The 27661-nt window shown below is 44.0% G+C and overlaps 1 protein-coding gene across 1 annotated transcript in view; it reads left to right on the top strand.

The window, feature by feature from the left end:
• Positions 1-27661, top strand: part of HNRNPUL2 (heterogeneous nuclear ribonucleoprotein U like 2) — a gene marked incomplete in the record, with an annotated part of 1663394 nt that overhangs the window by 296871 nt on the left and 1338862 nt on the right.

Genomic DNA, 27661 nt, shown 5'->3' with positions numbered 1-27661 from the left:
TCATTACCAATTCAGAGCACTGCCTTTTGGCCTCACTTCAGCCCCCAGAGTGTTCACCAAATGCATGGCAGTGGTCACAGCTCACCTGAGACGTCGAGGATTCCAAGTGTTTCCTTTGGACGACTGGCTCCTCTCCGCCACCTCCAAGGATCAGCTTCTTCGGTCCAGAGACTACACCTTGCAGCTTTGCAAGAGTCTAGGAATTTCGGTGAATTTCGAAAAATCCTCTCTGCTGCCTTGCCAATCTATCACATTTATAGGCAGAGTTAGATACCGTCAGAATGTTAGCCAGGCTAACAAATCAAAGGATTCTGGACATCCAGAAATTTGTTCAGCTTCTGTTACAAAGCAACAAGGTCAAAGCCAGGTTTGTCTTGAAAGTTCTAGGCCTAATGGCTGCAGCCATTGTTCTTCTTCCACTGGCTCGCTTCCACATGCCTCCTGCAGTGGATGTTGTTCACGCAGTGGTCGTACCACGATCTGCCCATGAGACACGAGATCTTAGTGACACAGTCTTGCAGGGCTCATCTACGATGGTGGATATCTTCCCTCTTCTTTATCAGGGCCGACCCTTTGTTCCCCTCCTCCAGTTGCCACAGTCACCACGGATGCCTCTCTGATCGGGTGGGGGCATTATCAGGGCAGGATGGTCCACGGACGTGGCAACCCATAGAATACCACCTGCACATAAATGTCCTGGAGATGAGAGCAGTGCTTTTAACGTTGCAAGCCCTCGACGACTTTCTTCCCACAGGGACTATTGCAGTACAGACGGACAATATGTCCGTGGTCTGGTACATCAACAAACAGGGCGGAACCAGGTCCTATCCCTTATGTCGAGAAGCTCTCAGACTTTGGCAATGGGCGATCTCTTCTCAGCGGTTTCTGATAGCAACGCACATCCCCGGCAGGTCCAACCTATTGGCGGACAGGCTAAGCAGATCTATTCTGATGCCTCACGAGTGGTCTCTCAATCAGTCTGTAGTGGATCAGATTTTTCTGAAGTGGGGCACCCCTTGTTGCGATCTTTCGCTACCCTCAAAACAGCAAGTGCCCAGATTACTTCACACTATTTCCTCTTCCAGGCCAACCCTTGAGAGACTCTCTAACCCAGGATTGGCCTCGGGGACTTCTTTATGCCTTTCCTCCCTTTCCTTTGATTCCACAAGTCATTCAGAAAGCCACCGTTTGGAGAGCCAAATTGATCCTCATTGCTCCATATTGGCCTCGACAAATTTGGTTTCCGTCTCTACATCATCACCTTCTGGTGCAGCCCTGGCATCTGGACCCAGTTCCGGATCTTTTGATCCACCAGTCGGGTCAGCAGCACCGGGCCATTCATTCTCTCAACCTCACTGCTTGGTTGCTCCACTTCCTTCCCTAGCCAGGCTACCAATGATTTCTGACTCAGTCAGAGACATTTTAGTGTCTTCTTTAAAGTCGTCCACTAGAGCTGTTTATGCTAGCAAGTGGCGACGTTTTTCTATTTGGGCAAACGCCAGAAATATTGATCCTTTCACCGCTCCTATACATTCTGTTTTGGATTTCCTGGCGGAGGTTTTTCATTCGGGATCGTCATCATCTACAGTCAAAGTACAACTGGCTGCTATTTCCAAATTTCATGTTGGCTTGCAGGACAATAACATCATGTCTCATAGGTTATGCAAAGCCTTTTTGAGAGGAGTTTTTCTCCTTAAACCGCCTGTGAAACATCCTCCTCCGCAATGGGGTCTGAACTTAATGTTGGCATCCCTAATTCTACCTCCTTTCGAACCGTCTGCTACGTGTTCTTTAAAGTTGTTGACATGGAAAACTATATTTTTGCTGGCTGTTACTTCTGCAAGAAGAGTTTCTGAGATTCAGGCCCTCTGTATTCGTTCACCTTATCTGGTGTTTCATAAGGATAGGGTTTCGCTCAGAACTAACCCTTCCTTTCTTCCCAAGGTTGTATCTCAAGCCAATATTAACCAATCTATTGATCTACCAGTTTTCTTTCCTAACTATTCTGACAGAGCTGAACAGAAGCTGCATTTTTTGGATGTTCATCGTCAGCTCAGGTACTACTTACATAGGACTAAACAAATCAGAAAATCAGACCAATTGTTTGTCTCCTATGCAGAAAACAGGTTGTGTCTTCCAGTATCTAAAGTGACCTTATCTAGATGGTTGACTTCCACCATTTCCTATGTGTACTCTCTAAGGGGCAAACAACTATCTTCTAAGCCAAAAGCTCATTCGACCAGGAGTCTATCCACTTCTGTAGCCTTTCAGGATAGACTTCCCATTGACACTATTTGTGCAGCAGCTACTTGGGCCACGCCTCATACCTTTGTGTCTCATTACAAGTTGGATTTGGCCTCCAGAGATAGGGCCAGTTTTGGTTCCACTGTTCTCAAGAGTCTGTTCCATTGAGCCACCCGGGATACAGGTGCTAGGGACGCGGTCCCATCCAGCAAGAATGAAGGCGAGATTGACAACTTAACATTTAGAAGTTATGTACCTACCATAACGTTCCATGTTAGTTGTCTTCTCGCCTTCTTTCTTAACCCCTCCCTCCTTCCCCTGGCCTGGACAGATCTTGGAGAGTTCCTATTAGATTGCTTCCTCTGGAGCATTGTTATGAGGACTTCTTTTAGGAACCATAGTTCCTAATTATATTAGGATAAATCTTTAGCAGGGTTAGTTAGCTGCCAAACGAGATCTGAGGTAGTTCCGCCTTGCATCATGGGATATAGGGTTGCCTCGAGCTGGTAAAAGGAGTTCTCGAGCTAAAGCTAGTGCCGAGTCGGAGCCGAGGATCGGCTCCGAACCCATCCAGCAAGAAAGAAGGCGAGAGAAGACAACTAACATGGAACGTTATGGTAGGTACATAACTTCTAATTTTATAGCACAGTGCACAAACATGAATAGGTATCTGCTAAACAAAGCAATACTGTCTCACAATGAAATCAGACTTTGCATTAAAACTTCTCTTCCCTTGAAACCCACATTCATTGAAACAGCATTGAAACCCACACCACATCCAAAAAAAAATGCATGTGGCCAGTGGTGGATAAAGGTTACCTCTGGGCTGTTTTGAAATCATAGGCCTCTTGCACACAAAACAAGAAACATACATGCGTTCTTCGATACACCTTCCTGACTTTATTAAATTATATTCCTTGTATAATACAGCACACTTGTTAGACTTAAGTTAGAGCGCATTTTAAATGTATCATTTGAACATTTTTCCAGTAGGCATTGAAACAAAATGCATGAACCAGTAATGAGAAAAACTGCCCAACTAAGAACATTTCCACCATAAAAGTGTAAAATATATAAATAGAATGACAGTAGTGTAAGCCATAGGCATCTTGTGCAGCTTCTTGCACTTATTTTCAATTTCAGTTTTTTTTTGGGGGGGGGGGGGGGCAAAAGGGCAAAAACCAGAGACACATTTTAATCATTGCTTGTATAATTTTGGAAAGTTGCTAGAATAAAACATGTTACCACCATGCATTTCACTGCCAAGTCTTGAACCCAGGACCCTGTGCACTACAGTCAGAACAACATACCCCTATGCCAAATAATCAGCTTCTTGACAGACTGAAACTTAAATGGCTATCATTTAGTAAATTTAGTTCTCACTTCTCACCATAGCTCTCACCGTCTTAGCACAAAAAACCCAGACAAAGCCAATAATGGGGGAATACAGCCCCAAACTAGGGACAAATTTCAAATACTTAACTGATCTTATAAACTTAGAAAATTGCTAGAAAAAAAGGTTTTGTGTTACCATTTATTTTCTTAGGTTCATAGATTAGTACTAAGCTAACTGCCGTTGCGAGCCATTTTAAGCCTAACCAATTATCCCTTGTGAGACTCAAACCCTGCACCCTGTGTAAGGCAAACACCTTAACCATTAGGCCACCCTCCCAGAATATGAAGTCTGAAATTCAAATGCCTGTCATTATTTAGAGAATTCAATCAAACATTCAATGCTTTGCAACAAAAATCCTTAAAACCACAGATTTAATGAGGAACTGAACAAAAATATGAAGAATGAATTCACAAGTGGTGGCGGCTAGGGACTTTAAGCTCTTTTTACCTTGTACCCAAGGTACAGGGTTTGAGCCTTTCTAGCCACCACCTCCATTCAGTGGGGTCTTTACACACATATACGCACACACACATTTCAGTTAGGTACCTTAATTGCCTGGAACCCATCTGGCTGACTCTGCAGTAGTAAAACCAACCCATAACGGCACAAACAACTCTTTGAAACGGCATTCCCACTATTCAAACAGACTTGCTCCCGCTCATGTCCCTTCAGCTTAATTCTGACAGGCTGAAGTAGCTGATGTCAGCTCCAAAAGTGCGAAAATTAAACAGTCTAAAAAAATAGATGAAAAAATCGGAAATGAAAGGGTGACTCTTGTGAATCATGGCACCCATTATTGGGACCCCAAAGTTTAGTGTGTATTTATATATGTGTATATATGTATAATGTGTGTATATATTGTGTGTATATATATATATATATATATATATATATATATATATGTATATCTATATCTTTTTTTCTCTTTGTCAGTGTGTTTGTTAATGAGACAGGATGTCTGAAAAGCCTTCAGGGTTTGAGTGCTCCTCATGCAGTCAGAAGATGCCATGCTCCTACTTGCACAAGGAGTGCCTCTACTGTCTGGGTTCGGCGCACCTGGAGGTTGAATGCGATATTTGTGCCACATTCAGCCGCAGGGCCCTGGTAGAGTGCTGCAACAAACCTTACTTGTATGCTTGGCCCAGGTTGGTCCTCTTTCTGCGGACTCCCTTCCAAGTCCTTGCAGGAGCCGAATAAGCGACCTTCTCCTGCCCCTGGGATGTCATCTTTCTCGCTCCTTAAAAAGCAGAGAGACTCTGATCGCAGATCCCCTGATCTGAGTCCATCATCTTCTGCTTCAGATCGGAGGTCTGTTGTTCCTAGAGCTTCGGATCAGAGTCTCATATCCAAGGCCTCATTGGATCAGAGGCCTTCAGATCAGAGTAGGAGCAAGCCGTCCCGCATCTGACCAGTTTGTTGGATCCATCTAGTACGGCTCCCAAGCCTTTGGATCTGACAAGGCTGTCTGATCCAGTAGTGCTGTTGGATCTTAATGTGATAAAGGTTCTCCTCCTGGGTCTTGCAGGAGGTTGGATCCGAGGCGTCACTTTGGGATCCAAGGCCGGATCCCCACCAAAATCTGGCCATGTTAAGTTGTCAATTTTGCCTTCATTCTTGCTGGATGGGTTCGGAGCCGATCCTCGGCTCCGACTCGGCCACTTACTAAAGCTCGAGAGCTTATTTTACTGGCTCGAGGCAACCCTATATCCCATGATGCTAGGCGATAACTCCCCAGATCTCGTTTGCCGCTTTCGCTTGCGAGAGGCGTTTTTTTACCGGCTCCTGGTAAGTCTTATAATATAGAGAGTTCAGTCACCCTTTTTCAGTTAATTTATAGTTATTTCTTTCAATAGTTAGTAACTACCCTTAACTCTATTGCTTTTTTATATACCTTCCCTTTTTATCCCTTATATCCCTCCCCCTCCACTCTTAGGTTAGGCCTTAAGCCTGCCCCTTTCCTAATTTTTCTTAGAGATCCTGTGAGTGTTTGGGTGTGTCAGTATCCCTATTAACGTTTTATTGTTAATTTATAATTTTCGAGAGTGTGTGTGCGTGTGTTTTTTTTCTGTTACTTTTGTGAACCCTCGACACTGTTATGTCGAAGGAACCTAAAGAAGCTAAGGTCTCAGGCTTTAAGAAGTGTGACTCGTGCTGTCAGAAAATGTCTGACAGACGGTCACACTTCTTGTGTTTACTGCCTGAGACCCCTGCACCTGCAGGACTCTTGTTCAGTATGTCATGCATTCAGTCCAAGAGTCCTGCAGGAGCGCAGGAATAAACTTATACTGAGGGGCTTGTTAAAGCCCGAGGGCTCCCTGACTAAGTCTGCGTCGGGGAGGCCCTCGAAACCTGCAAAACCGTTGGCTCCAAGTACTAAGCCTTCGGCTGCTGGCTCTTTGTCTCTGCCTAGATCGGCTCCGGCTGGAGCCGATCCCTTTGAGTCACACGTTCCGGTCTCGGCACCACTCTGTGCCGATACCTCTGAGCCCATGCTTTCGCTGTCGGCTCCGGCTGGAGCCGACGTGTCTTCTGTTCCGTTGGCTCCATCTAAGAAGAGATCAAGATCCCCTTCATTGGAGTCCATCCATTCGGCTCCGAGGTCTCCCCTGCTCTCGGAGCGGAGCCATCAGAGCCGATATTCTCGGTCGTCCAGACTTTCAGATCACAACCTTGAGAGAGTGGTAAGTAGGCTGTTAAAGTCTTAGGCATTGGCCCAGATGATCTCTAGCCCGTCTCATCAGACGGTGGCTATTACGACTCCACCTATTTTTCCACCTTCAACTCTCCCTCAGAGTTCGGAGCCGTGACCGTTGTGGCGTCGGAGCCGATACCTCCCCCTTCGTCTTCCGCTCCGATCTCCTCTTTGATACCTTCATTGGAGGGATCCGGGCGCCTGATCTCTCTCGTCGGCTCCAAGGGGGCGAGTGGCATCGGACCATTGTCCGACCCCGTTCTCCCTCTCGGAGTGTCGGCGCTGGTGAGCTTGGCCCCGACATTGGCCTCTGAGCCTTCCCTGTCGGTGCGGCCAGGGGTTCCTACCTCTTCGGAGCGTAGGCCCTCTGGCCTTTCTGATAGGGGAGCCTTCGAGGTGATGAGGAGCGTACTAGTCCCAGGGCTTAGTTAACGGTCAGCTCCATCAGCTCCTCCCACTACATTGCCTGCTGATGTCTCTTCTCACTCTCTTGCTCCTGGACCCAGAGATCCAATGCCTCAGGTTTCCCCACTGGGAATTTCTTCCTCTTCCGAGGCTTCTCCTGACCTGTCAGCGGAGCCTCCGCATAAGAGGACATGTAAGAGGAAGCATGTGGACTCCCCTGAGTCTATTACATCTGACACAGACTTTCTCAGACATCCTAGAAATCCTGAAGCAGAGGGGGGGAACTGGTCTTCCCTTAATCCTTCCGAGGGCGAGTCGTTGTACCTAGAGGCGTTCGGTTCTCGACCCTCCACCTCCTGGGTGTCTCCGCCTTTCGACCCCCTTATGGAAGTAGCGGCTTGGAAGGCGTGGTCTGCCCCGGATTCAGTGGAAACCCACCCCTCTGAGGCCATCTAAATTCATTACAGCACCAGTTGACAAGCAATTCCTAACAAAAGGTGGACCGGCGGATGCCATGGTGGTGGCTGCAGCCACCAAGAAGGAACTTAGCTGATCCTTCAGTACCTATCCATCCTCCTAATAAGGATTCTAGGGCCATGGATAGGTACGGTAAGCGGATGTTTTCTTCAGCGACCTTTGCTATGCAGTCGCTGAATTACCTGTGTCACTTCAGCCGCCTTCAGAGAGATATTCTCAAAGAGTTGGGAGAAGTCTTACAGGATCCATCAGCTGCTGGGTCCCAGGATAAAATAAACTCACAGCTTGGAACCCTGAATTCGATTGTCAACTCCTCCATGCATCTGATTTCATATGCAGCCGATGGAGTGAGTAGGGCCGCAGGCACAGGAGTGGCCTTAAGGCGTCATGCCTGGATGCGGCTGTGTAATTTCGCGGACCCTTTCAAGGCGTCCTTCACAAATTCACCTTTTGATGGTTCGGCTTTGTTCGGACCTCAAGTGAAAGACACCTTGACCAGATGCGAGCAAGATGGCAAGACTCTTTCTGCCGTAGGTGTCCGTTTCTCCACCCCTTCAAGACCATACCCTAAGGGTCAGAAGGGTGGGAAAATGTGGTTCCGCAAATCTCAAGGAGTCGCGTCTGACACAAGAGGTCAGTTTACCCCCAGAGGCAGAGGGGGTAACAACAACAGACTCCGCCCTAGGGGCAGAGGGGGTCTGCAAAACCAGGGTAGCAGGGAGCCTCTCTCTGACAAATCCTTCCAGCATCCCTGAGATGTTGCCCGATTGTCCACCTTCAGAGGCAGTCGGGGGAAGATTGTCGCTGTACCCAATAGCCTGGCTTTCCCTTACTCAAGACAAATGGGTACAGTCGATCATATCCGAGGGTTACAAAATTCCCTTTATCCAAACCCCAGTTCAACAAAAGGGACCCCTTCCAGACGTTCCACCCGGTCTAAGGGAACTAGCAGTATCAGAAATATCAAAACTGCTAGCAAAAAGAGCTATCCAGCCAGTCCCAGCAGACCAACTAGGATCCGGAATCTACTCAAGGTTCTTTTTGGTACCGAAAAAGACAGGGGACTGGAGTCCAATATTAGATCTCAGCAAACTAAACAAGTTTGTAAAGAAAACAAGATTCCGGATGGTCATGCTACAGTCCATTCTGCCCTTTCTGGGCAAAGACAATTGGATGTGCTCCGTGGACCTTCAGGATGCATACTATCACATCAAAATTCACAGGCGGTCCAGAAGGTTTCTCCGCTTTCGGCTGGGGGCCAGTCACTACCAATTCAGAGCCCTGCCCTTTGGTCTCACTACAGTCCCCAGAGTGTTCACCAAATGTATGGCAGCGGTTACGGCTCACCTGAGACGGCAAGGATTCCAGGTGTTTCCATATCTAGACGACTGGCTGCTCACTGCCACCACCAGGCATCAACTTCTCCAAGCCAGAGCTTACACTATTCACATTTGCAGAGGGCTAGGAATCTCTATAAATTTCGAAAAGTCTGCCTTGTCAGTCTATTGCCTTTATAGGCGCCAACTTGAACACCGTACAACTTTCAGCAAAGTTAACAGACCAGAGAGTCTTAGATTTTCAAAACCATGTCCATGTTCTTTTTCAGAACGACAAAATTCAGGCCAGGTATGTCCTGAAAGTATTGGGTCTTATGGCGGCCGCCATAACACTTCTTCCCCTTGCACGTTTTCACATGCGTCTTCTACAGTGGATGCTGTTCGCCCAATGGTCTTTTCAGCAACTCCCCATGCACCACAAGATCATGATAACTCAAACTTGCAAAAGTCATCTGTCCTGGTGGATATTGTCCCCTCAAGTCCATCAGGGTAGACCCTTTGTTCCTCCTCCCCCGGTCACCACGGTGACATCGGACGCCTCCCTGATCGGGTGGGGGGGCATTTTCAGGGCAGGATGGTCCATGGCACTTGGCAACCTTTCGAGCGCCACCTGCACATAAATGTCCTAGAGATGAGAGCAGTGCTTTTAACGTTGGAAGACCTCCACGACTCTCTTCCCCTAGGAACTATTGCAATTCAAACGGACAATATGTCCGTAGTGTGGTATATCAACAAGCAAGGCGGAACCAAGTCCTATCCCCTGTGTCGAGAGGTACTCAGACTTTGGCAATGGGTGATCTCCTCTCAGCGGTTTCTGATAGCAACGCATATCCCCGGGAAGTCCAACTTCATAGCGGACAGGTTGAGCAGAGCCATACTCATGCCACACGAGTGGTCTCTCAAACAATCGGTAGCGGAAGAGATTTTTCAGAAGTGGGGTCTTCCTTGCTGCGATCTTTTTGCTACATCCCAAAACAGCAAATGCCCCGACTTCTTCACCCTCTTCCCCCTTCCAGGCCATCCCCTCAGAGACGCTGTAGTCCAAGATTGGCCTCGGGGACTTCTCTATGCCTTTCCACCCTTTCCTCTAATTCCACAAGTAATTCAGAAAGCAACCGCCTTGAGAGCCAAGTTGATTCTCATTGCCCCTTATTGGCCTCGACAGATATGGTTTCCGTTCCCACATCATTATCTTTTGGTACAGCCTTGGCATCTGGACCTAGCTCCAGATCTGTTGACCCATCAGTCGGGGCAGCTGCACCAATCCCTACATTCTCTCAACCTCACTGCTTTGGTTGCTCCACTTCTGTCCTTAGCCAGGCTTCCTATGATTTCTAATCCCGTCTGGGATGTCATAGTAGCTTCCCTTAAATCTTCCACCAAAAGGATTTACACTAGTAAATGGAAACGTTTCTCCTTCAGGGCAAAGGCAAGGAATATAGATCCTTTTACTGCCCCAATTCATTCGATCTTAGACTTCCTAGCCGAAATTTTTCATTCAGGGTCTTCTGCCTCTACAGTAAAGGTTCAGTTGGCAGCCGTATCGAATTTTCATACAGGCTTTTTGGACCACAACATCATGTCCAATAAGCTTTGCAAAGCCTTCCTTAAAGGTGTATATTTACTTAGGCCTCCGATCAAAGATCCTCCACCTCAGTGGGATCTTAATTTAGTCTTAACATCCTTAATTATCCCCCCCTTTGAACCTGCGGTCTCCTGTTCATTGAAATTTCTTTCCTGGAAGACACTTTTCCTAGTCGCCATTACTTCTGCTAGGAGAGTATCAGAGCTTCACGCCCTCTGCATTCGTCCTCCCTACTTAATCTTCCATAAAGACAGAGTTTCTCTAAGGACTAATCCATCCTTCTTACCCAAGGTGGCTTCGCAGACAAATTTAAATCAATCAATTGATCTCCCAGTTTTTTTCCCAAACTATACTAATAGAGCGGAGCAAAAGTTACATTATCTCGATGTTCACCGCCAGCTCCGATACTATTTGGATAGAACCAAACAAATAAGGAAGTCTGATCAACTGTTATTATCGTATGCAGAAAATAAGAAAGGCCTTCCTGTTTCCAAGGTAACCCTATCTAGGTGGCTGTCTTCTGTGATTACATCTATTTATCAACTCAGAGGCAGGGAATTAACTTCTAAGCCAAAAGCCCATTCAACTAGAGCACTAGCTACATCTACAGCTTTTCAAGCTAGACTACCAATAGACACTATCTGTGCGGCAGCCACATGGGCCTCTCCTCATACCTTTGTTTCGCATTACAAATTGGACATGGCCTCCAGGGACAGAGCAACATTTGGCTCCACCATTCTTAAGAGTCTGTTCCAGTGAGCCACCCAGGATGAAGGTGCTAGGGACGCGGTCCCATCCAGCAAGAATGAAGGCGAGATTGACAACTTAACATTGAGAAGTTATGTACCTACCATAACGTTCCATGTTGTCTTCTCTCGCCTTCTTTCTTGCATCCCACCCACCATCCCCCTAGCCTGGACAGACCGAGAAGATCTTCCCTTCCTTGAAGGGTCCTTTTATTCCTTTGTTCACTCTCTAGGTGTTTTAGGATATATATAGTGTAAATAATTATCTTTGGAGGTTTTTATCCATCTTCCTCCTCCTTCCAGTTGGAGGATTTTGTTTTATTGGCCTATGCTAGGTTTTTCAGCTTCCAAACGAGATCTGGGGAGTTATCGCCTAGCATCATGGGATATAGGGTTGCCTCGAGCCGGTAGAATAAGCTCTCGAGCTTTAGTAAGTGGCCGAGTCAGAGCCGAGGATCTGCTCCGAACCCATCCAGCAAGAAAGAAGGCGAGAGAAGACAACTAACATGGAACGTTATGGTAGGTACATAACCTCTCATTTTTTCAGCTTCATCTAGATCGTTCATCAGTCTCCTTCTCTCAGGCATGGATAGGATGATGAGTTCCCTCAAAGCCCAAATCGAGTTTGGCCTCTTGTCATGCCCAGCGCATGCGGCTAGGGGACCTTTCCCATCCACAGGTCTCCGCACTCCTCTTTGGAACATCAGGAGCAGGAGATTCACAATGAGAGGCCGATGGTGTCTGGCCCATTTTACCCGGTTACCACTTCCCTGTCAGAGTTGTTGCCTGCAAAGAGCCTTAAGATTGTCTCTCCGAGGCTGTGTACTCACTTCCTTAGCCAGTGCCTCAATGAGCTTGATCTCCAGTACTTTGGAGGCCGCCTTTCAAGTGGCAAGTACCTGTCAGGCAGCATGCCTGGCTTCGTCTTTGGGGGTTTGCGGAACCCTTTAAGGCGTCCTTTACTAACACCTCTTTCAACAGTTCCGCCTTGTTTGGTCTGCCTGTTAAGGAGACCTTAACCTGCAGTGAGCAAGAAGGCAAGACTCTTTCTGTGGTAGGCATCAGGTTTTCTACTCCCCAGAGATCCTTTTCTATTCTAAGTCCCAGAGGGGAAGTAAGAAACTTTGGTTCCAGGCGACTCGGTCTTCGTTTCAGGGCACTCCCCAGGAATCCTCTTCCACAGACTGGGGCAGGTTTTCAACGGTAGACACTGCCTTAGGGACAGAGGGGGGGGGTCTGCAAAATCAGGGCTCTAGAGAACCTTTCTCGGAGAAGCCCTTCCAGCGCTCCTGATGCGCTGCCCAACTGTCTTGCCCTGGAGGCACTCGGGGGTAGTCTTTTCTTTCACCCACTACCCTGGGCAAGTCTCACCTGTGATCAGTGGGTTCTAAAAATCATTTCCAGGGGTTGCGCTGTTCCCTTCTTCCAACTTCTTCCAAATCAACGCTTTCTCCCAGACATACTATCCTGACAAGGGTACTTGGCCTGTCTTGAGGTCCAAGATCTCCTTAAAAAAAAGGCCATTGAAGAGGTCCTGACCAGATATCAAGGGTCTGGAGCTTACTTTCTCTTCCTTTTCGTGCCAGAAAAGACCGGTAACCTGTGTCTGATTCTCGACCTCAGCGAACTCAACCTTTCTGTCAAGAAGTCCAAATTTAGCATGGTCACTGTGCGATCCATTCTTCCTGTCTTATGCGAGGACACTTGACTGTGCTCAGTAGAGCTGAAGGGCGCGAATTTAAACGGAAAGATTGACAGGTGCTCCAGGAGACACTTATTCTTTCAGTTAGGGGCCAGTCATTACCAGTTCAGAGCCCTTCCCTTTGGACTCACCACACCCCCCTGTTGTTTACTAAATATGTGGCAGTGGTGTCAGCTTATCTCTCGCTACATTTTCCAAGGTTTTTCCATATCTAGACAATTGGCTCCTCATGGCTCCCATGAGGCGTCAACTAGCAGTGGTGGCCAGGTATATCCTCAGGCTTTTCCAGCATCTAAGGATCACAGTGAACCTGCGTAAGTTGAATCTGGTTCCCAGCCAAAACCTGGAATTCATTGGAGTACTGTTGGACACGATATCCGAGACTGCAGCAATGCCTACCCACAAGGTCCTGTTGATTCGGGTTCAAGTTTCTCTCGTTGAATCCATCATGCCCGCCTGTTCAGTTGTTTCTCCAAGTGCTAGGCTCTGTGGTGACTGCCATTCAGTTGGTGCCTCTTGCCAGGTATCACATGCGACTTCTCCAATGGGCCCTTTCTGTCCAGTGGTCCATTCTGTCTCAACCCATGTCCATGACAATGAAATTGACGCAGGTATGCAGGAATCATCTATTCTGGTGGCTTCAACTGAGGACCTTTTTCTAGGCAGGCCTTTTTGTCTCCCCCCATCCAATGCCACCGTGACCATGGACACCTCACTGGTGGAGTGGGGGTGGGGCATTTTCAGGGCAGGACAGTCCAAGGCAAATGGTCCCATGTAGAGACCAAATTTTACATCAGTGCCCTTGAAATGAGAGCAGTCCTAACATTGCAAGCCTTTCAGGATTGCCTATCTGTGGGAACCTTAGCAATTCAGATGGACAACATGGCGGTTGTCTGGTACATTAACAAGAAAGGGGGGACATGATCTTATTCTCTGTGCAGAGAGGCCATGAGACTGTGGAAATGAGTGATGTCTTCCAGGCGCTTTCTTCTTACAACTCTTGTACCTGGGAGTTCCAGCGGGCTGGCCGACGAGCTCAGCAGGTCCATCTTGAGTTCTCTAACAAGTGGTCTCTGAATCTATCAGTGGCAAGGCTAATCTTCAGCCATTGTGGTCAACCATGCAGCTACCTTTTTGCTTCCTCATTCAACCACAAATGCAGCAATTACTTTTCCCCGATTCTGCCATCAGGGAAGTCACCTAGGGACGCTCTTGTTCACAATTGGCCACTGGGTCTCCTCTGTGCTTACCCTGCTATTCCTTTAATATCCATAGTCTTACAGAAAGCTTGTCGTTTGAAGATATCTCTCATCCTCATTGCCCTTTTCTGGCCTTGTCATGCGTGGCTCTCCTCCTTAATGTCTCATCTGAAGTACCCACGTTGGATACTAGATCCCATTCCAGATCTCAGTTGCCATCCCTGGGGGCTTCCACTTCCCAATTTCTGGACCCTTCATCTAACCGGATGGTTTCTCCAGTTCCAGTAATTTCACAGTCCAGGTTTCCTTTCCTGGTGAAGAACATTATTTTAGCTTCTCAGAAGCCATCTGTAAAGAAGCTGTGTATTCCAGTAAGTGGAAAAGGTTTTCCGTTTGAGCAAAACATCAGAATCTAGATCCTTTCTCAGCCCCTTTCCCTGATATTTTACTCTCTTCCTTATTTCAAGAAGGGGTGAGTTTTTCTAGCATTAAGCTCCAGTTGGCTGCCATCTTTAATTTTCATGTCGATGAGCCTGCTTTTTTCTCAAAATTGTGCAAAGCCTTTATGAAAGGAGTTTTTCCTTATACCTCCTATTAAGATCCATCACTGTCATGAGATTTGACTTTGGTGTTGCAGTCTTTGACGCAAAAGCCTTTTGAACCAGCTAATTCTTGTGATATTTAATTCCTATCCTGGAGTGTCTCTTAGAACAAATCCTTCCTTCCCTGAATGGCCTCTGAAGCAAATCTCAGTCGATTCAATTATCAGTCTTCTTTCCGAATTACTCTAATAAAGGGGAATGTATCTTGCATTATTTAGATGTCCACAGACAATTGCGTTTTTATTTAAAAAGGACTGAGGAATTTAGAAAGTCGGACCAACTCTGTGGTTTTCTTGCAGAACAAAAAGGGCCAGGCGATTAGCAAAGTGACTATCTCCAGGTGGATTGCGGGTTGTATTTTCTCCATTTATGCTAGTCGCAGCTTAGAACTATCCAGACCGGTTAAGGTCCACTCCACTAGGTCTGTGGCTACGTCATCGTCCTTGGCTAGACTTTCCCTTGATGAGGTTTGTGTTGCTGTGACCTGGTCCAATCCACATACTTTCATTTCACAATACAAATTGGATTTGATATCTAGGAACAGGACTTCCATTTATTCCTCCGTGCTCTGGCATATCCTTCCTTGAAGCCACCGATAGTGGCTGAGGACTCTGACCCATTTGTGATGAATAATAACACCGGTAGCATAAGATAAAGAGTTATGTACTTGCCATAACTTGGCGTCTGTGCTATCCAATGTCATTATTCATCACATTTCTGCCCTCCCTCCCCCTTCCTTTTGGGAGGGGTCTGGTGAGGCTGCAAGTGACCTGCATATGGTGGGAGTTTGACTTCTGTTGTAGATGTTTGTTTCTGTGTTTCAGCTGATATAGCAAATTTGATCTGAGGGTTAGAGGGTAACAAGGGATTATGGGAAGGGGAGGAGCTTGAGCTCTGGATCTGAGAAGTTGCCTGCTCGGATTCGAGGTCAGATCCTAGACCCATTTGTGATGAATGACACTGGATAGCACGGATGCCAATTTATGGTAAGTGCGTATCTCTCTATACGTTGATTTCCAGTCTGATTCTGACCCTCTGAACAGAACCAGTTCGTAAGAAGTAGACATGCAAGAGAAAACACAAAGACTTCTCTCCAGAGTCATTCACTGAAGATCTAGACTTGAGTGAAGGTGAGGGGTCCACTGGTACCCCCACTGAAGACTTCACAGGTGGTGAAATCCTTGCGCTTATGACGCAGAGAGGGGAGTGGTCCACTGAAGATCCCCTCACCAGGCAAGTCTGTATTTTTAGAAGCCTTTCTTTCTGGATTGTCATCGTCCTGGCTGGCACCACCCACTGTGATCCTCTTATTGATCTCATGGAGCAATGGGCTTGTAAGGACCCAGATGTGGTGTAGCCAATACCCAGGAAGCCGGATAGGATTGTAGCAGTTCTGAAGGACAGGAAATGTTGGAGCAAAGGTCCACCAGTAGATGCTATGGTTGTAGCAGTGGCCACCAAAAAGGAATTATCCAAGGAGGATCCCTCTGTTCATCCCCTAACAGGAAGTCTAGCGCATTACACAGGTTTGGGAAATGGACTTTTCAGTTACCTTCGCCCTTAGGTCACTGAATTGCTTGGCTCATGTCATCAGGTTCCAGAAACTTGACTAAAAAGCACTCAAGTCTGTCTCCAGCGTATTTCCTACAGATGTTCAGAAGAAAGTGTACTCCCAATTCTCTACTCTGCAGTCAACCTGTAACGTAGCCATGGGGCTGCTTTCTAATGCAGCTGGTGGCTCGGCCAGCATGGCAGACACAGGTCACAAACTAAGACAGTATGCCTGGGTCAGCTTTGTGATTTCACGGATGGCTTTAAGATGTTATTTATCAGTGCCTTATATGTTGGTTCCACACTTTTTGGACCTAAAGTTAGACACACTGACCAGGAGCCAGCAGGATGGTAAGCTGCAGTGGTTCCAGGCTTCCCATTACAGTTGCTGGTTATATCATCTTCCCAGAAACCTGCTTCAAAAAAAGATACATGACAGCAAATGGAAAAGATTTTCTATTTGGGCCACGTCCAAGGGTCTGAACCCATTTTCTGCCCTGATTCTGTCCATCTTGGAATTCTTGTCTGAATTTTTTCGCAAAGTCTATAGCTATTCCACCATCAAAGTTCAAATGGCAGCAATTTTAAATTTTCGTATTAGCCACAATGGTACTTCATAGCTTCCTTGACTATCTCAAGAGCCTTCTTGAGAGGGATATTTCTTTTACATCCTCCCATTAGAGGCCTGGTCCCCAATGGGATATTACTATTATTCTGCAAGCTGTGATGCCCTCACTATTGAACCTGTGGCCACAGTGGACATCAGGTACCTAATTTGGAAGACCATTTTCTTATGTCAGCCAGACGGATTTTGGAAATAAAGGCACTCTCACGTAATCTCTCCTCTATTTGATTGTTAAGGACAGGGTTCCTCTCAGAACTAATGCATCTTTTCTTCCAAAGGTGGAATCGGAGAAATTTGAATAAAATTTATACCGGTACTTTTCCCCAGATTTTCAAACAGAGGGTGTTAGAAAAATATGTAATATATGTGTGTAATGCTTATTTTAAATAAGGGAAGATTAACACGTTTTTATTCTATATGCAGCATTAGTTCTATTTGAAACTGAAAACATGCTTTTCTGAAATTGTGCTTTCTGACACTGCAAGATGCACTCTGACCTAGTTTGCTAGCACAGCAAAACACATGTTTATGCCTTGGAAATGTACTGGAAAGCAGGTGATTTTCTGTTAGGTCAGGAAATTAAATGGAGAATAATAATAATTTCTGTAGATCCATTCATTATGGACAATAAGCTCTGTTAGTGCTAATGAAAAAGTGCACAAGCTGCAAGAAAGTTAGATACTATAAACAATGAACTGCTTCAGAAATCTGTACTTGCATTGTGCTTGAATTAGCCATAGTACCTAGACTTGTAACATCACATAGCAAGAAAGTTATAATTGACCGGTGGTCGTCAAGGCCATCCTGTTTACTGAAAAATCTTTTTTAAACTTTGAAGAGTCGGCTAGAAATGTGAGAAACATCTGTAAAGTAACAGAATTGTGAAGTGGTGGTCTGCTATGTCAGCCGTAGTGGGCAATGCCTTGAAAGGTATAATAATTGTGACACTTCCTGATTTTAGTCAGACAAACTGTGTAACTGCATATTTTGTCTCCTTGTGCAAGAATAAAGATACCTGGACTGAACCTTATGCTTTTGGTCTTTTGAAGTATTTTCTTTGACATTTTTTGGTCCTTTGGAGCCAGAAACCCTCATTTAGCCTGGGATCAGATGGGCCAGGTGGCATGAAACTGCGCAGGGAAGATACCACATCGGATCTTCTTCATTGAAAGACCTCCGACTGAATTGTCGTGCAAAAGAGGTCAGCCACTTTTCTGATCTACGACTGAAGGCGGGTTTCGTTTGAACAGTGAGTGACCAATCGCTGAGGCTCAGGTAGGGTGAATCTACTTTTTTCTGTTTTAGATCAGGGACTTGATTGTATTTGTTCTGTGAGAATTTTGTTAAAATTCAGGGACAGAAATATTGCTATCTTGTCATAGATCAGGGAAACAGAATAAGTAGGCAGGTAGTCTGAAGGGACTGTAAACACTTGGTGGTACCACATTAAAAATAAAAGGGTTACGTAACATTTAAAAGGTTAGAACAAAATGGGTAATACATGCACAAAACCGAAAAGACCCCAAAGCCCACCGTTAACCGAAGACGCAAAATATATGCAATCACAACGCGCCGACAACGTTGGATATTATACTAAATGGGTTAATAAATATGAATTTGATGGGAAACTAGAAAGATCCTCGCTTATCAAACTTATTAGACAGCTAAAAACCGATTCTAAAGGTCGTGTTAAAAAACAGCGTAAATTAGGAGTTCCTCAGGCACACAGGTGGATTGAGGAAGTAAACCGAAGAGAACAAAAGAATAAAAATTCAAAAGCAATGTTTCTAGACAGAGGATAATAACTTAGTTATAGCATCGGCCCCTCCGGTTCCAGTTCCCTTACCGGAATATGAAGCAGAAGAACAGACTGGCCCACCTTCACGATATCCAGTTATTCCTATAAAACCACTACAGTTTGTTAGAGATCCTATCGAGACTAGGTCTCGAACACGTAATTTAAAAGGGGGATATTGAATTATATCAAATGAATAGAAATTCACGGGCTCTGAGTGAAGAAGAGATATGCCCACTCATAGAAGTACCAAATCCTCAGGCAGGACAAGAAGGGCAGGACCCAACTCTCTTAGTATACAGACCGTGGACACCGGAAGACATCCGGAAAGCCACAGAGGGAATTCCCTATCCAAAAGTTAATTTTAGAAAGTTTTTAGAAGACTTACAGGGCATGAGATTAAGTTATCACTTAAACGGAGAGGAAGTAGAAAAAGTAGTCAGACAAATAGTAGGTCCAGATTGGCACATGATCAGTGGCAACTGGAATCCCCGTGACGCTGCACTTAGGCCCCTCCCACATAGCAGCACAGAACTAGATAACAGAGTGAAAGGTCTGACGGACCGAATTTCTGAGAAATGGAAGCCTAGGGCAGACTGGACTTGCATTAATCAATGCATCCAACAAGAAAGTGAAACTGTTGATAGATATTTTGCTAGATTATTAGAATGTTTTAACAATCACTGTGGAATGCAGGTGCCTGAAGACCAGACACAAGATTCCCCATATGAGCAGCAGTTAAAGAATGCATTTTTGAAAGGCTGTATTGCACCCATAAGTAGTTTCATTACTAAACATATGGTAGACCATCGTACAAGCAGATTACAGTCACTGCTTGAATATGCTAGACATGCCGAAAGGCATTTTAATAACAAAAAGAAAGCCCAAGTATTTGCTGTGGAAGATGGAGAAGTTTATTTAGTACAGTCCCGACAAAAGGGCAAAAAGAATGCCCAGGGAAACAAACAATCTGATCAGCGATCAGAGGACTTTGAAGGGAGAAAGAAAAGAGGTGAGTGCTTCAAATGCGGGAAAAAGGGACACTTGGCAAGGGATTGCAAGAAAAATAAGACAGCAATGGAAGACAAAAACGATGAAGGTGAGGACTGACTTATATGAAAGTCGGGAATCACTAGATAGGAATAATAGAGAAAGGACAAATGAGAATGTGATAGGAGCAGAGAATGTGATAATAGAGGAAGCGCAGGAAGCTACCGATAGTGAAGAAAACGAAATATTAGACCTAGCCTTACTGAGCTTAGAGCTCTATCTAGCTGACACAAAACCAGAAGTGACACTCCTGGCAGAAGGGAGGGAAGTAAAATTTTTGTGCGATTCGGGGGCATCACGAACCCTGGTAACCCCCTCCAAACTACCAGAAAATTCAGAATCACATGACTTTATACTAGTAAAAGCAGCTTATGGACAGCTGTATCGGGAGCTTCTCTCCCATAACATTACAATAACAGATCCTGTTTCAGGATTAACCCAGAAAAGCAAAATTCCCAGTGAACCTTTTGGGCAGAGATCTTATGCAACTATTAGGCATAGCAGTAGTTCCAACCATTCAGGGTATGAAAGTACAGCGACAAACTAATACTTTTGCAGTGCAAACGGAAGGTGAGACAGTTTACTGGTACAGCCAGGACTTAGTTACGACTGGCCCTGGAGCAGTAACTGAAGAGTTGATGAATGTAGCTATATCAGTAAGTTCCCCTCCCTTTGTATTGACATACAACACCTGTTGCACTGTACTCTGTATTATTGTAATACACCAGGACCTGACAAAGAATATGAACAAGAATTGTTTAGAAATCATGCAAACAGATTAGTACTGTGTAATTTGTACTGGGACACGAAAGGGAACAGTGTAGTTAGCTGTTCATTACCCCAGGAGTTCTTTTCACTTTACAAATCAAATCTAATACCGCATGTTAGTTTAACTAAAGAGGAAGATTTAAAATGGGTAAACCTAGGAGAAAAAAATCATAAAATGGGAAAAACAGACAGAATCAGAACTGTCAGAACAGGGAATACAAAAACAGAAACTGAACTGGATAACACAAACACATCCAGCTGTACACTTGCAGTCCAGCAAAGACAGCTGAGAAGCCCTCTTATTAGAAGAGGAAGAAAAAGCTTTGTTAGACATACCAGAAACTCTCTGGTCAACAGGAAAGTCAGACGTAGGACTTATTCGCACAGCAGGACCAGTTACTATCATGCCAAAGTCAGCATTTAGACCACAAAAGAGACAGTACCCCTTGAGAAAAGATGCAGAGGCAGGTATTAAACCAATCCTAGCAGCTTTACTTAAGAAGGGAATACTGGTGGAATCTCCTGATTCGCCATGTAACACACCCTTATTCTCAGTTAAAAAAGCAAACGGAGAATGGCTTATGGTCCAAGATTTACAAGCTGTAAATGACGCAGTAATACCAAGAGCACCTACGGTGCCAGATCCACATACCTTGTTGAATGATTTAAAACCTCAACAGAAGTATTTTTCTGTGGTAGATATCAGCAACGTGTTCTTTTCGATACCGATACACCCTGACAGCCAGTATTGGTTTGCATTTACATTTCAGGGGAAGCGGTATACATATACGCGACTACCACAGGGATATAGTGAAAGCCCAATGATATTCTCACAAGAGATGGCAAGCAATTTAGCGGGATTTATCCCACCGAGAGGTAGTCAAATTTTACTTTATGTTGATGACATTCTGCTGGCCGCCCCTACCCAACGAGATTGTAAGGAAGATACTATAGCATTATTAAAATTCCTAGCAGTTGAAGGACACAAAGTAAGCAAAAATAAATTGCAGCTTTGGAGAAAACAAGTGAAATACCTTGGATATGTAATATCCAAAGATGGCAGAACATTAGATGAGGACAGAAAAGTAGCGATCTTACAAGCACCAAAACCCACAACCAAGAAGGAAATGATGTCCTTCCTAGGTACGACTAATTTTTGTCGAAGCTGGATCCCAAACTATGCTTTGGAATCTGCACCTTTAACCGACCTGATTTTTAAGAAGCCTATGGCAGCACAAGATTTAATACAGTGGACACCAGAAGCAGAATTAACCTTCTGCAAACTGAAACAATTGATAGCATCATCATTAGTTTTAGGATTACCAAATTATCACAAACGTTTTTTTCAAACTGTAGAGTGCAAGCAAGGTTATATGACATCAGTATTGACTCAACAGCATGGGGACAAACAACGCCCCATTGCTTATTATTAATCACAACTGGACCCAGTGGCGCGGTTTCTACCCCGCTGTGTGCAAGCAGTAGTTACAGCTGCAATGGCAGTGCAGGCTTCAGCCTCAGTGGTGTTATTACACCCTCTCACATTGAGAGTGCCTCATGCAGTCGCAATTATTTTACTGCAAGAAAAAGTAACATATCTTTCCCCTGCTAGGCATCTTTCTTGTATGACTATATTGCTGAGCCAACCTCACACGACAATTGAACGATGTACTACTTTGAATCCGTCTACCTTGCTCCCAACTCCTGTGGATGGCACACCCCATAACTGCCTGCAGGTAATTGAGCAAAAGACACTGCCTAGAAAAGACCTCACGGATGTTCCCTTGGATGATGCCGAGGTGACATTACGTGGATGGCTCATGCAAAAGGAATCCTATAGGACAGAACCTAACAGGTTATGCAGTAGTTTCTGATACTGAAATTGTAGAAGCGAAACCTCTACCACATAGCTTATCTGCACAAGCAGCAGAGTTGATTGTTTTGACACGGGCATGTACCTTAGCAAAGGGTAAAAGTGTAAACATTTTTACAGATGGCCAGTATGCTTTTTCTACTGTACATGTTTTTGCACAACAGTGGAAGAATCGAGGAATGGTGACATCTACTGGCAAACTGATTAGCCATGCACAGTTTATTTTAGATTTGTTAGATTCTATTCAGTTGCCTCAGAAAATAGCTATTTGTAAATGCATAGCTCATACAAAACAACAAGATAGGATTTCAAAAGGCAATGCGAGAGCTGACACAGCTGCAAAGCAAGCAGCCTCAGAAGCATTTCTTTTGAACGAGGAATTACAACCTTCTGAGATTTTAGACTTAGAAATGTTGAAAACAATGCAGACACTTACTACACAAGCTGAAAAACAAAAATGGAAAAAACTAGGAGCAATTCTCAGGGAAGGGCTGTACATCTCCAAAGAGGGAAAACCGATATTACCGTCTAATTTATTTAGATATGCAGCTTTGTTGAGCCATGGGCAGAGCCATGTCTCAACAGGGGGGATGGTACAGTTAGTGAATCAGGTATTCGCTACGTACGGGTTTACAAACTACACTAAAAAATTTTGCCTGTCATGTCACACTTGTAATAAACATCATGCACAAGGGGCATTAAAGCCCAAGCAAGGGAGTTTCCCCGCACCACCGTATCCGTTTCATACTATCTGTATGGATTTCATAGAATTGAGCAAATGTGAAAATAAGTACTGCTTTGTCATTGTGGATATGTTCTCCAAATGGGTGGAGGCCTTTCCGACTAGTAAACCAGATGCAGCCACTGTTGCAAAGACCCTAGTTAAAGAAATTATTCCTAGATTTGGCATACCGGAAAGGATCTACAGTGACAATGGTACACATTTCGTTAACCAAACTATAGAACAGTTGAGCTGGTATTTTGGGATTTCTTTAAAACATCACTGTGCATATCACCCTCAATCTACAGGGTTAGTAGAGAGGCACAATGGAGTTTTAAAGAATAAGCTTAAAAAACTCATAGTTGATACACAGAAGAACTGGGTGTACTGTTTGCCCCTGGCACTGTTGAACATGAGAACTGTTCCGAATGCAAAAGGATTGACACCTTTCAAAAAGATTTTTGGAAGAGCTTATTATATACCTCAGTGGAAACCTCTCATGCCTGCAGACCAGGAAGCAGATTGGACACTTGCAGAGTATATGAGGAGTATGCTGAATAACAAACATCTTTTACAGTTTAATTCTGTTTCAGATAAAGACCAAACCATCCAAAGTAGCAGTAGCCCCAGGCACTTGGGTCTGGGTGAAGACAATCAAAAAGAAGAATTGGATGACACCAAAGTGGGAAGGTCCGTATCAAGTACTGCTGAGCACGCCCACAGCAGTCAAAATTGCAGAACGTTCATCTTGGATTCATTTGACACACTGTAAGCTAGTCAAAAACTTTGAACTTGATAAAACTGTTGCTAACACACAGCAGCAGTAGAATGACAAGACCCAGAGATAATAGAAATGCTGAACGACTTCAGCAGTGTTGTATAATCATCTTAATAACTGCATTAGTGACAATGTTCTTTTTGCTGTGGCCTTTCTTTTCTTCAGCCACACCAGCTAGACTGAACAAACGTGATTCAATACTCATAGACTGGCATCCGAACTTTAACACTTACCAAGCAATCAAATATGTGTATGCTGAGACTTTTAATATTTCAAATTGTTGGATTTGCACAGCTATACCAACAGCATACGGGGATTATTGATGGCTGCTGTCCCCCTAGGGGTCAATGAGACCTGGGAAAACTTGATTTTTGAGACTACACCTGTAAAATCTAGAGACAAAATTGCATTATTCCTCCACAAACAGGAATTGTATGCTTTTTTAAGAATGACAAGATTCAAGTAGGTTGGAGTAAATGTAATGTAACGGTTTCTTATAAATGTTATATTAAACCTAAAAATGCTAAAAATACAGAAACAATTTGTGATGCAGATTATGACTCATACTGTGAGTCCTTGCATAAAACTGTCAGTGATATACAACATAATCCTGTTCTCTTAAAGCAACTGTCTATTATAGATAAGAAAATGTTTCATGCAGGGAAGGTGTATATCAATACTAAAGTAGAAAACTGTTATTTCATTTGTGGGAAAAAGGCATACAAATGGTTGCCTGAGAATTGGTCCGGCAGTTGTTTTTTGGGTTATCTGGTCCCGGCCATACGACACACTACAACTTTGCCTCGTGGGGGAATTCGAAACGTCAGAGACGTCGCAAGGAAACCTGAAAATCCAATCAAGAAGCCTGAAAATCTGATGGGACAGATCATAGCAGGCTGGAGAAACCATAACTCCATGAAAGACAAAAGTAAACTAGCACACATGGACTTGAGTGACACTATCATATCCTGGGCTGCATAGCCCCTCCATATGGTGCAGTTAAATCAATTTGGGAACTGAGAAAGCTATCCAAACTTCTCGAGGTTATGAGCAATGCAACTTTTTTCTGCTCTTGAATTAATGACTGATGAACTGAATGCGATGAGAACTGTGGTGCTTCAAAACCGCATGGCTCTTGACTTCACCCTAGCGGCGAGAGGTGGTACGTGCGCTTTAATCAAAGACGAGTGTTGTTCGTTCATTAACGATCATTTGGAAGTGATCCAGCAAGTGTCAGACATGACCAGGCCAGGCCCGAACCCACTGACGGACTTTTTCCAGAATTTGTTTGGGGGGTGGGGTTCCATCCTAATGAACATCCTGATTGCCATTTGTGTGGGATTACTTTTGTTAGGAGCATGTATTTGCTGTGGTATTCCCTGCATGAAAAAATTAATCAAAGATTTTATAGACATGTCAGTTTCTGAGACTTTGTATCAAAGTACTGAAATTGAAGAACTGTTGAAAAAGGAAACACTTTCATAAGTTTAAACTGAATGACTCTCTTAGCTGCAAATCCTCAAAGGAAGAGGTTAGGAGAAGAAACAAACTGTTTATGCTTTTGAAATACAATAAAAAGTATTAACGGGGAAATGTTAGAAAAATATGTAATAACATGTGTGTAATGCTTATTTTAAATAAGGGAAGATTAACACGTTTTTATTCTATATGCAGCATTAGTTCTATTTGAAACTGAAAACATGCTTTTCTGAAATTGTGCTTTCTGACACTGCGAGATGCACTCTGACCTAGTTTGCTAGCACAGCAAAATACATGTTTATGCCCTGGAATTCTACTGGAAAGCAGGTGATTTTCTGCTAGGTCAGGAAATTAAATGGAGAATAATAATAATTTCTGTAGATCCATTCATTATGGACAATAAGCTCTGTTCGTGCTAATGAAAATGTGCACAAGCTGCAAGAAAGTTAGATACTATAAACAATGAACTGCTTCAGAAATCTCTACTTGAATTGTGCTTGAATTAGCCATAGTACCTAGACTTGTAACATCACATAGCAAGAAAGTTATAATTGACCGGTGGTCGTCAAGGCCATCCTGTTTACTGAAAAATCTTTTTTAAACTTTGAAGAGTCAGCTAGAAATGTGAGAAACATCTGTAAAGTAACAGAATTGTGAACTGGTGGTCTGCTACGTCAGCCGTAGTGGGCAGTGCCTTGAAAGAAAGGTATAATAATTGTGACACTTCCTGATTTTAGTCAGACAAACTTTGTAAATGCATTTTTTGTCTCCTTGCGCAAGAATAAAGATACCTGAACTGAACCTTATGCTTTTGGTCTTTTGAAGTATTTTCTTTGACAGAGGGGAATACATCTTGCACATGCTAGATGTTTGTCAACTCAGATTCTGTCCTCTTCAGACAAAACAATTCAGAAAATCTTATTAGCTGTTGGCTTTCTCAAAACCAAAACTTGGAGCTGTTGCCAAAGTAAGACTGTCACGATGGTTGTAAGACTGCATTTCCGTTTTCTATAATAAGAAGGGCTTGCCATTACAACCTAAACCAAATGCTCATTCTACAAAGGCAGTAGCCACCTCGCTGGCTTTTTCTAAGACTTCCCATTGATGACATTTTGTACAGCAGCAACTTAGTCCACACCTCTGTGTCTGATTATAAACTGAATGCACAGCCCAGTTCTCACTCTTCCTTCAGTTTTGCCATCCTCTGGAATGCCCTTCCATATTACCACTGAGAAAGACAGCTTGAGTGTCTGTCCCATATTTGAATCTGATGAAAACAGACAACTTTATATACAAAATGTTTGCACTTTGCTAGAACGATAGATCCATGCTGTCTGATTTTCATCCTGTTTAACCTCCCTCCTGCCCCAATACCAAATTGACACATGGCTTTGAGATGACTGAGTGGTCGCTACTTTATACTGTTGTCTCTTAGCAGTCCTATCTGACCGTTCACCTGTCTCCTCCTGTTACTGGTTTCAGTATTCTTATATATGGTCATAGCTAAGTTTCATTGTATTATGGAGTTTGGGGAATTGTGGGTAGTGGAGGAGTTGGAGCCCTGGACCTGTGAAAGCTTTGAAATTGGTGCAGAGGTCAGATTCGACAACCCATATGTTGAACCGACCAAAGATTGGACAGCGTGGATCTGTTATGTAAATACAGAACTTTCTTTTATACTCAGCACAACAAAACTCTTCCAGGCAGGGTCATGGCCCACTGTACCAGGGCCTTGGCTTCATCTATAGCTTTTCGGAAAGGGTTGTATTCTAGAAGTATTCTAGAAGCTGCAACTTCTTCCTCTGTAGATATTTTTACAAAGGACTGTAAGCTTGTTTCCTTCTCTAGGCTTTGCAAGGACCATTCTCCAGAGGTTATTGGGCTCTTCTCCTTCCACCTCCCAAATGTAGTAAGCTAAGGTAGTCTACCCATATAGCTAAGGCTACTGCATTAGTGGTAAATATGATAGGCATAGTATAGTTTGCATGCCAGGGTGTGCTATTTTTTTGTTCTTCCTAGCATTGTCCTTTCAGGGCCCAGCCTGCTGCTCTGTTGGTAGAAATGCTGTGAAGGGCTTGGTGTCCAAACTTGTCTTTTAGTTAGCTCAGGTTGAGCTGGCTGACAGTTTGAATACATGGAAAGTGCCATGCAACTTTGCAAGTTGGCCAGCTGTTTTATCCTTGGCAGGATATGACCCATATACCCAAAGCTACTGCAGCAGTGATCATTTGAGCATCTTACCGTTAGGATAGGTTTACTTATACAACTGGACTGTCTTAACTCATTGTTTAAACGGAAGGATGTGGATGATGAAAGTACAACACTTGAAGATGTTTTTATGTGCATTATTTTGATAAAGTACTAAGTTTTTTCTCTGATAAATCTAGTTTAAACATTGATTTTGTGATTTTTTTTTTTTTTTTTTTTTGGTCCGTGTCTATTTTTATTCGCTCGTGTTCCAGTGTATTTATTTTAGTAAAAAAGCAAGTCCATAATGTGTATACTGACCAGTGATTCAAGGTTAATTTAGTTTTGGAAGAAATGGTAATGAAGTATTTTTGTAGTCTCATTAAAAATCTATTATGATGGAAATAAATTGGTTGTAAGAGGTAACTTAATTATGGTTTGTGTTCAGT

This window comes from Protopterus annectens, chromosome 6.part1, assembly GCF_019279795.1.
Source record: "Protopterus annectens isolate FY-2018-M chromosome 6.part1, PAN1.0, whole genome shotgun sequence".
Taxonomy (NCBI): Eukaryota; Metazoa; Chordata; order Ceratodontiformes; family Protopteridae; genus Protopterus; species Protopterus annectens.
The sequence above is the reverse complement of the archived record's forward strand: the minus strand, read 5'-3'. Positions and strand labels throughout refer to the sequence as shown.